The 14,883-nt window shown below is 42.1% G+C and overlaps 1 long non-coding RNA gene across 1 annotated transcript in view; it reads right to left on the bottom strand.

Moving 5' to 3' along the window:
* Positions 1 to 14,883, bottom strand: part of LOC310995195 — a 36,805-nt gene that overhangs the window by 19,206 nt on the left and 2,716 nt on the right. The window contains exon 2 of the long non-coding RNA XR_014595818.1: positions 7,675 to 7,827. This is a non-coding gene — a long non-coding RNA (uncharacterized lncRNA). The remainder of the gene's footprint in view (positions 1 to 7,674; positions 7,828 to 14,883) is intronic.

Here is a 14,883-nt window from a genome sequence, read left to right as displayed (position 1 = left end):
CATTTCTCATCCTGAACACTTGATTTTCCTCACCACTGTAAAGCATTGGACTCTCGCAGATCATACCATCGGAGTCTGTGAATGTTTCGACCCTTCTTTCTGCTTTCCTTTAAATTCCACAAGGATAGAAAGTAGGAATATGGCATGTAAAACCTTAATAAAATAGATAAGAATAAGAAAATGTATGGGTTTTTTAATTGTTTTTTTTGTTTTTTCAGTTTTCTTCACACCGTAATAAACAGAACAATTTGGAAGTAGTTGGTCAGACAAACAGTGAGGCTGTATACAAGCCCACAGCTGGTCAGGATATTTTCACTGCTGTACAATATTACAGTTCCCTGTGAATAATATTGACATATGAGCTGGGCCAAAGCATCATTTAATGATCTCACATTGCAGAGCTAAAGCAGATTTGATATCAGCCGGTTTTGATCACACAATCTGACTGTGTTTTATTGAAGACTAGAAGACAGTAGCAGCCTGGAACAGTGAAAATACATCAGCAAAGAAGTCAAAACTCAAATCTTTAGTTGTGAATACATGAATATGATCTTTTAAGTCGTTTGATTCACTTATTTTCCAGTTGACTGGATCATTATACATAATTTCCTGATTACACACTGTTTTATACTAGATGTTATAGGGGCAAGTTTACAAAAAAAAGGTGTCTAATGTGTTCATCTATTGTGTTTTTTCTACTTTGTTCACATTTTTTAATCTGTGCAGCCTTTCTCAAGTGTGTGGCTCTATTACTAAACTTCCACATCATCCGAGTCAATTAGAGAATCAGCCGACCTCTCCCTGGAGGACTTTTACTTTTCTCCCCACTCCACTTCCCAATAGCTACAGTAATAGCCGACAATTGATAGGCCCCTCTGATAGGTAGTTTTCTCTAAATGCTGCTCCTGGAGGGGTAGGGCAAAGAGAGAGAGAGATAAAGGATGAGGGGTGATGAACAATAATCCAGGGCAGGTTTCTATAGCAACAAGGAAATGAGAGCCACGTATACAATGTTGAGAGCAGGGAGCCGGGAGCCGTGATCAGGCGCTGTCAGAATACAGGGGGAGCGGGAAGTAAAGCTGGGTGTTGGAAATGGATTGCAGGGCATGATTCACTGCAGAGAGAGAGAAGCCCGAAGAGAGACCAAAGAGGGGGAGGGAGAGGGGAGGGGAGGGGAGGGTGGGAGGTGGGGAGCAGTGGAGATGAGAGTTGCGGCACCATTTTTCACAGCAGACAAAAACATTTGCTGGGATATCAATTTGGAGCTGCGAAGCAGTCTTCCCCTCCTGCCCCATCATCCATCATCTTTTCGTACTAACCACCACTTGGGCACTCCACCCCCCCCACACCCAGCACACCCCCACTCTGCAGCCACCCACACACATGCACACTTAACACACCCTTTGGCCTCTGATTTCCACCCACTACCATATTCATACATACAAGCAGCACCCATGAAAACTTTCTTGCAGCCTCATGCAATTACAAACATGCATGCACAGACACACACTTGATGCAAAGCGGTGCCCGTCTCAAACGGGATGTAAAAGTGTGACCCGTGTGAGAGGAAAATGCAAAGCGGCGCTGAAACGCAGAACCTGGTGTGGCTGGGGGGTTGAGAAGGCGGGGCCGAGCGGCTTTGCCACAGCGGCCGTCTCCCCTAGTCTTCTCCCATTAGCGCCAGTAGGGGAGACCCCACCCTCTGGCTGCCCCCTTATTGGCACCTTTGCCTGCACCCCATCACTCATCTCCCAGCCATCATCCATCACCCATCGCGATCAATAGGAGGCCACGCATTCATCAGCCCCTGGGTGCTGATGGGAAAGAGGAGGGTCGGCAGGGAGGAGGAGGAGGGGGGAGATGGAGCGAGGGATCACGTGGCACGGGGAGGGAGTCGGAAAAAAGAGGCGAGAATATCTGAAAGTGAGAAAAAGCGAATAAAAAACAAGAAATGAAGGAGGCGGAGTCATGTAGGAGGAAATCTGAGAATAAGAGCTGCACTTAAAGAGCGAAGAGACAGAAGTGCACCGCTAAAGCAGCAAGATGACAGCAGAATTTCAACTTGTTTATGGGTCTCGCTGTCACCGAGATGAAAATTTATATGTTTTTCAGGATATGAAAATGTATAGAGGTGTATGAAAATGTAAAAAAAGAGAATATATAGGAGTCTTGGGAATGAATGTATGCCATTACTGTAGCAATGAGCAAAGAAGGCTTGTCTAATTTGCCACAGTCACATTCCCAGGTGACAGTGATGAAGCCATCATCATGATAAGTGGTGATTCTGTGCATCTCTTACGCTATGTGAGCGGCAGCGGGAAAAAATAGAAAGATCCTTAAGGGCAAAAAGAGAAATATAACTGTTTAATGTGCATGATTATACACAACAAGCACACACACATATATAGAGAGCATAATGGTGCAATGTCACTGTCAGTCATTCAGTGGTTGTCAGTTTCCGGCAAGGCTCTGCACTTTGTGCTGACAGCCCATAAGTTGTGCTGACACACACACGCACACACACACATACACACGCTGGCTCAGGCCTTTCCTCCCCTGACTGAAGGTGGACCGGAATAGATCGCACTTTAAGATGATGGATGCTACCTCTGCCCAGAAAGGTTAGGGACGGGGCGATAAGTTACTGAGCACTGCGATCAGGGCGACTTGTAGAGGTTGCCAACAAATATACAGTAATTGTGATTGCTTGACAGCCGGGACATGAACCACAACATGACGCACTTTGGTGGAAAAAATGTATGGAAAAAGGTGCAACATTGCATTTCTTCAAAAAACGCGTATATTTCATTAGTTTTCTCCGCTAGCTTTTTGTTATATTACTCGGTGTTACTGTAACTGTGTCTGCAAAATGACATACTGATGCACACACACAGTAGGCGAGACATGAGGAGGACATTTAAGTCATACCAAAGACTCTGTGATGGGAACTGGACCCTTCAACACCAGGTGAGAGAGTGCATTTATTCCAACCACTACCCGCACTTTCCCATTTAGGCACCAATGCAGGGTCAGAGGGGAGGGCAGCACAAAGAGCTGTGGGTTAGGTGACATGTCCAGAAGCCACACCACCACCACCACAACCAACCACCTGAAGTCATCCAGTCCCCAGGTCCCCTCTGTGCGTATGTGTCAGATGTCACTCTCAGGTTTCGAACCCCAGGTCTCCATCTGCCGGATGCTCTCATTGGATTATTCAGGAGAGGCTAAACGCTCTTTGTAGTGAGCTGACTGGGACAAAACCCCACCTGGGCAGGATAAGCCACCACAAGAGCTGCAGAAAGTCTGCTCTTGTAGCATGAATATGTTGTTATATGCTTATAGGAATTGTGAAAACAAGTAACCACCTTGTGAAAAAACACATTTAGTGAGCAACAGAAATCAAAAGAGGAAAAACGTTGAATTATCAAGCCATGATGAATGTGATTAAAGCCACAGCTATAACCAGGATGGACCATAGGAGCAGGGGACAGCTGACAGTGTGCAGGGAAGGACAGGTGGACAGGAGCCATCTCACTTAAGTTGTAAGCAAGGATGATGCTCCCCCTTTCCTCCTCTTTTTGCGACCTTTCACACCTTACAGCCTACTCTTTTTTTCTTAAATACTTCCTTGTGAGCCTATCCATCGACCCTGGTTCACACACATACACACACTCAAGCACCCAAAAGAACCAAACAAAGCTATTGTGCACATGTAAAGGGACCGCTGCTTGTCTGTGTACATGCATCTGTGTCTCTGCGTGTGTCCCCTGTGTAAAGGGAGACCAGTTGCAGTTTACGTCTGTGTTTAATATTGGAGGAGTTTGAGGTAACCGCAAACCTGCAAACCTGGGGTCACAGTGTGTGAAGCTGGACACCTGATCTGCAGCACTGTTGAACACATCTATTGTAGAAAAAGGCAGCCTGGAAGACTGATATCCCTATACCCTGATTTTTTTTTGTTCCATTTGCAACACTCATCATTGATATGTTTCATGTCTCGGGGTTTAGATGAAAAACTTCTTGTGCTGTTTAGTTCTTCTGTAGGTGAAATATTTGTATGCAAAAAACAACAACAATGACAAATATGCAAGGGAGAAAATGCCAATAAATACTGTATCTGTTTTCCAATAAGGGGCTGGTTGTTACGCGGCTTTCGGGAATCCCATAAACACTAACTGACACTGGTAATCTCCTGTCAGCTCGCTGAGAAATATGAGGTAAGAGAGCAATCACTCAGACACTTAAATGCTCTGCTGACATCTGGAGCAAACGTGGACAAGGAAAGTGTAAGAGAAAGGTGTAGATAGATACACAGAAAGTAAGCCTTCACTTCCAGAAAGAGCAGTAAAGGAGCTTCTGACCCAACTGAATATATATATATATAACCATTTTTGGGGGTTATTATTATTCTCCTTAGCATATTTTAACTCATTGGTTGTTTTATTTTGATTTCCAGTAAAAGGCCCTGATCTGCTCAGCAGCAGAAAACGGCATTGACAAAGCTAGTGACAAGCTATCAAACATTAGTGTAGCATCTTTAACAGCTAAATGGCCACTTTTCCCTCAGGAGCTGAGAGACCAGATCAGTGGGAGAAGGACAGCGATTATCGGACTTACATTAATCAGGTGGACACAAACATGACTCCAAACAAATGCTAATGTAGCATCTTATCTGCTGGAGGTGAACACGGGCATTTAACAAAAATATATCTACATTTTTATCTTGCAAAAAAAAAAACTTTATCGCCTCTCACACAAATTTTAACAGCACTGTAGCACTTGATCTTCTAATAGAGAGCCTAAGCGGAAGCAGGAAGTAACGGTCACCATGGGACCTCAACTCTGAAAAACTCGCCATTCAAATGAACGGGACTGAAAATTTTATTTCGTGAACCGTTTGAATTGTGCCATGAGAAAAAAATATGTCCTCTACCTGTTTAAAACATCACGTTTCATCCCGAGAAATCAGCCGTTTGTTGTAAAACTATTGTAAAATAAAATTCAGAAGAATCTGTAAGCAGAAAGACTACAAGTCGCGTAGGTGACGTCACACACCAAATGCCGCCCTTTCCCGTGTCAGTTGGTGACGTATTTTTTGTGGGACACAGATCTGTAGTCCGTAGAGCGGTCTTTACACAAAATACATTCTTCTGTTGCCGTTTTATGATAAACGGCTGATTTCTCGGGATGAAACGTGATGTTTTAAACAGGTAGAGGACATATTTTTTTCTCATGACACAATTCAATCGGATCACGAAATAAAACTTTCAGTCTCATTCATTTGAATGGCGAGTTTTTCAGAGTTGAGGTCCCATGGCGCCGTTACTTCCTGCTTCCGCTTAGGCTCAATATCTTCTGTCTAAATGACATCATCACAGCAGGAAAGGCCCAGGTGTTACTGATAGCATTAACGATGGCTGTGGTCTCGGTAATTACTTTGATCATTTGCACCTGTGCTTTTCCTACTGTGACATGTAAAAACATATTCTGCTAGAAGCTGCTGACTGCATAAAAACTAAAAAATTAAATAAGATATTGTTTTAGGGGGCGGCGTTTAGTTCACTTGGTGGAGCTGCCGCCCCATGTTGAGGCTGCAGTCCTCACTGCAGGAGGCCTCGGTTCGAATCCCGCATCGGGCGGCCCTTTCCTGCATGTCATTCCCCCTCTCTGCCTCCCCATTTCCTGTCTCTCTCTCTACTGTGCTATTGATTAAAGGCAATAAAAAGCCAAAAAAATATATACTTAAAAAAAAAAAAGATATTGTTGATGTACCATCCTCATATTGACCTGTTTAAACTAATACTGTATTTTTAGTTAGGCTTTAGCAAACAGATCAATGTGATTTTCAATTAGATTTTCTTAAACAAACCTAGACGTCTTGGTTAATCTTTTGATACTGCATGGATGCAAAAAATTGCAAAAAAAGGCAAACAAACTAAAAGGCATTTGGGTAAACAAGTTTATAGTCGCCCCTTCCTCTAAATGCTTTCTTTACTGTGTTGGTGGCAATGACGCAATAAGGTGAGGTCACCTGCTTTCCTGAACCTAACCTTTTAACCCCTGACATCATGTCGCTCGGAGCAGCATGTGGAGGCACTTCTTACGAGTGGCTCAGACGGATCTGGATTTGGCAGGCTAAAGGAAGAGTGGTATCCGAGCTGGGGTACTTTTGTACTTGCTGTATCATTAATGGGGCACCGATAAAGATACGCAGATCTCCTGGCACTTTGCTACAGATTAGGAGACAGGCTTCGAAAACTGATGCGTTTATCTTGTGTTTTCTATCTAGGCCACGTTTTGGTTCAATTCACATGTAGGCCTTGATGTTTTTTTTAACTCGATGGCTGAAAGTGATACAAGACAGAAACGACTTCAATGACAACAGTGATATACAGTAAGGTCTAAAAGTCTGAGTCCACTAACGTATCAGATTTCTTTGTTTGTTATTTTTATATGCCGACTCCGGCTGGTTTGAAAGATCCAACACAAACATACAATTCAGATGTCGAATCTCATGCACTCATATTTTACTGTGAAGTAATTTGCAGCATAAATCTTCTCGCATTAAAAATGTTCTCTTGAGCTGGTCAAGAGGGTTGACGGGGCAGTGCAATCCAAACGTAAATCAGCATAAGTGATCGGATAGATTTTTCTGTGTTAATGTAACGTAGCCTTGGCGTGCACAATAACTCAAACTAAGGGAGGGGGCAAGTGTGTCCGGCGTCCAGCCTTCTATTTGCCAAACCAATGTGGCTGGGTCATCAAATCGACAATGTGATTGACCCATCAATTGACCCCTGCTGACCTCTCAGGCCAATCAGGCTAATGGTGGCTAGTGATTTAGGCCTTAGCTCACTATCCTTTCACTTGCACCACTTATTTGTGTGCACAAACAAACACAAACTGACTCCCAGTCCTATCTCACACCATGGGTTTCTAACCCATTGCAGTTTTAACTGCCTGTATTGGCACGCCCTTCACCGGGTGACTCTTGTTAGCATTGACCTTTCTCTCCCCGCATGCTTGTTAAAATCAACGCTTCTTTGATCAGTTCACTTTATGATGTAATAACACAAAAGGACCGGGCGCCTAAACCAGTTTTGGAAACATGACCAACTAAAATTGCGACTCCTGTGAAAATATATTCATTTGTTCATATTAATCATAAAACTGCAGCATCACCATATTCAGTCCAAACTATGTTATGTGGATCGATATGTTTCTGCAAGCTGGATCTACACAAATCAATGATATAGTAAAATTCATGTGTGTGCGAGTGTGTGTATGTGAGTGTGTAGATTGGTTATGGCAGTGGGGACAGAGGGTGTATTGATCTGCTTCCAGTATGCGGTAACTATATCATGTTTCCACTTATTTGATGTAATGGTAGTGTATGGATCCCTAATTGACAGTGAGGTATACATCAGGAGCATGAGAAGAGGAAGGTGACAGCTCCAACACCGATGTCAGATAGGTGGCCTGTACCAAGATTATAAGTGCTCATTGTCACTTCTTAGCCATGCCATGTCAACCCCCTCTTCTCTCCTTCTCTCTGCTGCACTTGAGGATTGCATGTCAAAGGAACGACATCCGCAACACACGCAGGCAGAAGTGGTAGTCAAATGTAGTAACCAGCATGCCAGTTGCAAACCACAGAAAACAAAAAGGACTTACCCCCTCCATGGACATCTTCAGATCTGAATGATCTACACAGGTGCCATGTTTTTGTGTTTTTGACCAGAAGTGTAGACTTAGGGAGAGGGTGACAAGTTTGCAGCCTCTGGTTGGACCTCTGTCAAGCTGTGATCAAAGCTGATCACATCCAACCTACATGGGCAGAGCACCAAGCAGATATTAGTATAATTACAGTAACATCACAGGAAACGTGCACCACACATTGGGGTTTGAGATGAAGTTTTATTTGCACCATTTCATCTGCAAACCAAAAAACGCAGACACATACAGTAATGCAGTTAAACAGAGTGAGAAAGTCAAGTCCTGATGTCCTTGCTTCACAGTGGAGTGTCTGTGGTGTCTTGGTGGCAAACGATAACAATACACGCTACAGAAAGCAGCGGGTTTGCCTGACCTGAAATTACTTTAAATTACCACAGCTCAGTTCTGAAGAACAGCACAAGTTTAAGCCAAGAACAGTAAAAGACAAACCATAAAAGTAATGATAGAGTTGAAAGTTTGCTGAAAAACAAAATGCCATGTGCCTATACTTCACCTGTTTTTCATTGTAGGTTGAGCTAAGTTCATTTCACCGCCCCCACTTTCTTTACAACAATCTATTCTCTCTCTCTCTCTCTCTCCACAATATCAACTGAAATAAATTGCACATCTTTTCCAAACAGAGCAATTTTTCCACCATCTGTTCACCAACGTAAATCAGGGCTTGTTGATGTAAACCTCCTCCTTTTCTCAAACTCCCCCCAGTGAGAGCAGAAACAGGCCTAATCCCCCTCCCCAGTCTCTCCTGCCCTCTAAATCATCCCTGCATATTAATGGCTCCGTGCACCACCACCACATAGAGATGGGTTTATATGCAAAATATGCAAAACCTTGATCGGGCTGCAAGCACATGATGAAGAAGAAGACAAGGAACGTATACAGATTTTTAAACAGCTCTGTGCATTGGTAATCTGGAAGTATGGATGAGTTTTTTTTTTAAAAAGACAAAACATCCTGAGTTTGTGTTGAATCACAAGTGAAATTGTTTAATTTCAGAGACCTGACTTTCAGCATCATATCGTACCTCTAACAGCAGCCCCTTTCCATTCCTGGGTTCAAGCTTCACAACCTTCTCTCATCTGCCCATACAGATGTTTCCACATGAGTAAATAATCCAGCCTAGCCCCCTTATGCCAAGGATTAACACTAGCCAGGCCCAATCCAGCCACATGGGCCGGGAAAGGAAACACAGAGACAGCCCTAAATCAGAACTGTTGTCTTTTCTTTTTTTTTAATCCAATAATTTGCACTTTGTATGCAAATTACTCACTATGCCTATTATTACTGCAATGAAAATAATGGAAAACAGTAACACGATAATATTCTACACCTCAAGGATCTGTACTCCTGTCAAAGACATACAGAAACCATTTCTGACAGACGTGAATGTGCCTTTTCAACATGTTTGGCTGAAATGTTCAGAACCGTGGAGGTCGTGGAAAACAATCTGCAAAACTTTGTGATACAATGGTTTAAAGTAACATGTGGCCAGATGAATACTTGGGACCTTTGCTGGAACAGAAGTAGGTTTAATGACAACAGATGGCTGACAGGATTATGAAACACACATACACACACACAGTGCGCTTAACAGGACCACATGCGAAAGAGATGATGAATCTGTAAGAAAGAAAAAAAAACCTCAAGAGGACTGAAAGTGTCTGAACAGGCTTTGGGCTCGGGGCTATTTCCTTCATAATTCAACTTTATATAGCAAAGAAACTTGGAAGCCACCGTCTGACCCGACTGCTTGCATCATGTTTTATTTTAATTAGTTTAATTGGGTACTTAATTTGCTCTCTGAGGCTTGGCATCCTCTGCACACCTAACTGCCTTGGAAGTGGATCAGTGTTAGGCCCTTTTCTCATCTTTTAATTTTATTTATTTAACTTAATAAAAAAAAAGTTGTTCATTAATAACTTCCTCAACAGAAATACTCTCAGGAGTGAGCAACAAACTGGCAACAGCACAGACTGGATGCCTGAGGAACAAAAAGTGTGCAGAAGCTCCTATTGCTAAAGTGAAATTATAACAAATAAGAACATAAAAGTGGGTGCACGTACATTTTCATACATGTGGCTAAAGTTTTGCCTGACAGGCCTAATGAATCTTCCTGTGGGAGATCCATTGAGCCGCTTTATAACGCAGCGCAGCGCAAACACGGCTCTGATTAAACTTTCACTAATTAAAGCCTCCCTCATCTTATTAGCCCGAATAATTGATTTAATTTGTCTTAGCTCAACTATTGGCTGTGACCTCTACTTAGTTAATGAATTAATTGATTTAGCCCAAGTGTACTTGAAGGAGTCAGAGAGGATTTTGACATGTTGCCCCTTTAATCTTGCTTACTCGAGACACTCTTTGGGTCATGATGGCAACATATTGGCAAAGGTTTTGGGGGGGTGGGAAGTGAAGCTTTAGCTGTGGATTGCAACTGCCACTCCACAACTCTACAAATACAGAGTCTATTTGTCCCTCTGCACTTTGTCAGTGACTGAAGAAACAGCCTTGGCAGTGACATTTTAAAAGTACCATTCTTCAGTTACTTTGAAACTTGGAAAGAAACTTGATACCAAGTTGGTATCAGACTATACTAACTACTAATACTTTCCATGGCCAACTTCCACCTTCATGGGGATGAGGCAATACTGCAAAGGTCTTCATGTTTTGGAAGAGAAAAATATGAGTCAATAATAAAGCCATAATGCATGATTAGAACCAGTATATATCCTTTACAAGGGCACTTGGATGCCTAAATCACGAGCTTCCACTTTACCGACATCGTTTTTCTTAGTAATGGTACGAGACAGAGGAGCTTCCTCAGCTTGGATGCAGTTATTAACCAGATGTAGGGGAAAGGCGACATCTAAACTTGGCAACATATCGTGCCATTTGCAGCTGTTATGGCGCTGTATATGTCCATTTATCAAATAATGCAATAATGCAGGAGCTGGATTTTGTTCAAAGAGGCCTATGTAGGGAAGAAGAGAGATAGTCTGGTGCCATGCCCTTGAGTGTGCTGCTCCTCACTGGATGTTAAAGCACTGGTCGACTGCAGTGAAACCTGAATAAACAGCGCCCTCCAGTGGTGAAAAAATCAAATTGTTCTTTCCTATGTGGCTTTCCATGACCAAAATCAAACAATGATCGTCTCACCCAAAGGTTTTTTAAACTTGATAGTTTTCTAAAAACAAAAACACTAACGAATAAATGTGGCTATAGCCTATATTCCAATTAGACATTGTAAGATTAATAAAAGGCAAATCTGAAAAACTTATCCTATTGTATATAGGCCTGTGTTTCTGTGAGAAGATTAGATCTCCCATTATGAAACACCACTGGCATCGCAGCTAAACTCAAACTTTGTTCCATCTGATTTGTGAGCCTTGGAAATAGGTCAACCCATGTGACCTCTATGATTAAGACTAATTAAAAGGAAACAGCTGATCTGCATTGAATAACAGTCAGGGTAGAGGGAGAGTCCTAGTCAGCTTTGGCATGACTTTAAAGTTATGAATAGTTTGTAAAAAAAAGAAATAATAATAATTATATTCTAATTAAATCCCTCTTAAATGTATTGTACGAGTTAAATTTGAATGAGTGATGAAAGAAATCTAGTAATCAGGTCTCTCACTTTGACATCTTGTCCATTTTCCTTGATCTCCATGTACCCTCTGCTGATGTGCCAACATTATTTATACCTGAGAAAGGGATTTGCTTCTTCACTTCCTGACAAGCAAGGATAACCCTTGAGGCATTCTGTTTCCTAAATGACCACTATTAATCTTCAAACTAGAAAATGGTGCAACCTATTACAAGTACACCTCCCAAGGGAGTGAGATAGACAGGAAAGTTTCTCGCTATAAACTGAATCAACCCCACTGGGACAGGACGTACTGTATATAGGAACCTGTGCAGAAGCTCCTGGTTCCAAAAATCCAATTCAGAGCAACGATAGAGAAGCTCCTCAAGTTGAATGGAAGAGTCTGGAACACGTTTCTGACAAAATGGGTGTGATATCCCAGTGATTTACTGCACAAGGGAGTACATTGTTTAAGTTTAAAATCCAGTTCCAACAGTTTCTAACTTTGAGGTATTTCAAGTTGGTGTTTACTTTCCAGCACTAACTTTAGCCTCAAAATCCATTCTTTTAAAAAACTTACGTGGTCCACATGGCCAGGAAGAATTCATTTTAAAGTAGTAGGCCTATTGTTTGGTGCAGAGTAATAGCAATTATATTAATGGCTCTGTAGACTACTGGTTTTCAACCTTTCCAGAGCACTGGGCCCCCTGGGCCCTGCATATAGCCCCCCTTGCCCCCCACCACTATTCAGGCGTTAAGTGGGGTGGGCAAAAAAAAGTCCCAAACCAATGTGACAGAAATAGAAATAGCCTTTTTAATTGCATCATCACAAACAACACAGCAAATAGTGAGTCATCAAAGCCATCAAAATGCGGCTTCTTATCAAAATATGACCGATTTCCCATTAAAACATGGGATTGGGAAAAATGCCAATGAGCTGAGCTTCTGCAGTTTAGATATTATATTAAAGCAGAAGTAAGCGGAATATTTGTGTTAATATAAGTCTTAAATAGTTATATCTTCGGACGGCAATCACTTATAGTGTTTGGTCCGAAACACGGGTCTGTCAGTCACTCCGCTCCGCTGTAAGCCGAGGAGAAAACTTCTTGTATACTTCCTTGTATCCTACAACCTTTATCCAATGAGGAGAGAGAACGGCATGAAGGGCTGTGTGTGCAGCCAATGGATGCGCGTGAATGTGGTGACGTAGGGACGAGGACCAATAGATCCATGACAAGGGCGGGGGCTGCTAACTAACGAAGTTAGCCAAAACGACCGGATCGCTTACTTCTGCTTTAATGATGGCTTTGGTCACTACTTTAGTAAAATGATAAATGTCTGTAAAGGTCACTCAATAAAATTATATTTTATCGTTTTAAGTAGGCCTACTACTCCTCGCAGTAGCTAACCCACCACGAGGGATCCGACTACCCTGGTTGCGAAACGCTGCTGTATCTATGCTACCAGTAGATGGTGCTGTAGGTCGTAAAAACAAATGCGTCATTGTCTACACTTCCGGCCTCCATTCCACCACAACCTTCCAGCCAGGTGACACAAAACTACAAGAAACACTTATAAATTAATTTGCCCCGTGTTTCCTGTACACACAACAGCGAGATAACAACTAGCCACACCTACTAGCCCGCGCTAGCATAGCCGCGTTATGCTCCACAGCTGTGCTAGCTAAACGATAGCAACATTAGCCAAACATTCAAAATATCTGTAAGTTAGCCAGTATTATCAAGCCTTTTCAAACCAAACGCTAAAAAGAAACACATATACCATTATGCATCCATAAAGTTACTTACACGTCAAGGAGAAGAAAAGTCTGCTCCGAGTGAAGCTGGTGCAGCTGAAGAGTTCCTCCATCTCGGTGAAGCTAAACCAGTAACCTAGCCTAATTGCCTCCAACACGGTCGGACTGAGGGGGAAATTCAGCCTTGGACTTGGCTTGGACCGACCGCACTCAACACGACGGAACCGGTAAAGACACGAGAGGAGCCGGTAACAATCTTTAAAACTTTTTTTGTGTGTTTGTTTTACGTCCACCTGCCAACCAACAGGGATTCGCGCAGGTGTTGTGCCCGAGTCTGTCACCGTGTCAGGTTGTGTTCCCCTCCCATGATTCAACCTGCCCTCTGTAGGTGATTAGGGGTAGTGGAGCACATACTGATGGGCAAACAAACTTCATCCACACACCATGGCCAGTCCACCTGTTCGTTGGGTTTTATCTTTTTCCTTTACACCTTTTTTTTTTAATTATTATTATTATTCTAATGGTGGTTTCATTGGTGGAGGAAAACACTATCTAAGCTGTGTGTGGCCCCTGTCTTTATGAACGTGATGGCCTTCAAGTGGTATTCACAGGCACTAACATGCTTGTGCTGCTGGACCAGAAATCAAAACAACACAGAAACTAGGATTACAACACTCAAAGAGGGGGTGTGACTTGCTCAGAACAATATTTCCATAGGTGTATCTCGTTACATTGATAATAGTTGGTTTTGGCAGCAAGCCTAGTTATAATGTCAGTCTCATATACAAAACCTTAATTTGCATATTAATGTCAAGTCTAAGCCTAGTTATAATGTCAGTCTCATATGCAAAACCTTAATTTGCATATATCATTGGATGTAATAACACAGAGGTTTATTTTCTTAATATACAGGGGGGGTTGAGACTTCTCTTCAGTGATAATTAGTAACTGTAATGTTAATTATAGGCTTCCTACAACAAATGTCATGATCTGGTTTCTCCAGTGATGTTGAAAATAGAAAACATCAGTTTCTTACAAAGGCATGGCAAGGTTAGAGGTTTTGTGTTGTTGTGTTGAACAGTCTGGCACTCATACGGCAAAGTCAAGTTAATACAGAAGATTCAGAACTGCATGAGCGAGTGATGATGAAAGAGAGCGCTGAAAGCAGCTCTTCCCGTGAATTCAACACATGCACTGGCATGACCCTACAGCATTGAAGAAAATAAATCAGAAAAAGAGGCAATTTCGATAAAGAGCAAACACAATATTAATGTATAATAACACACTGAATGCCCGCCTTCTGGTGGACAATGCTTATCAGATTTGATGTCCACTGAGTTCACTTGCATTGCTGACATTTTGTTTTGAATGAAAATAGATTTTGTGAGCCAGAATTCAATATAAAGGCATCTCCTGCAACAGAAGTCATCCCAGGTCTGTATGGTACCTCCATTGAATGATACCAGGCAATTTCAAGACCATCAGAATCGACTGGTAAGTGTACTTTAGAGCGAACTTATGACACTTTTTCAGGGTATTGAGAGCTGTGAGTTGAGTTGTGGAGTGTGGACTAAACTACAACTCACTAAACACTAATAATGAAAAGCACTTTGAAGACAGTAACAGTGAGCGCTCTCTTGTGGACAATACAAAAATATAGCCATTTTAGTCTGCTGACTTCAGATTTTGGCTGCCACTCAAATTATTATGCTATGGATTTCATTACTAAACTCAATCATAATGTGAAAGCAAAGTACATGGATTAATATATTTAGCCCAGCTGACAGTTTTATGTATGTTTGATTAAATA

The sequence above is a fragment of the Trachurus trachurus genome, assembly GCF_905171665.1.
Source record: "Trachurus trachurus genome assembly, chromosome: 12".
In the NCBI taxonomy this organism is placed as follows: domain Eukaryota; kingdom Metazoa; phylum Chordata; class Actinopteri; order Carangiformes; family Carangidae; genus Trachurus; species Trachurus trachurus.
This window is presented reverse-complemented; position numbering and strand designations above follow the sequence as displayed.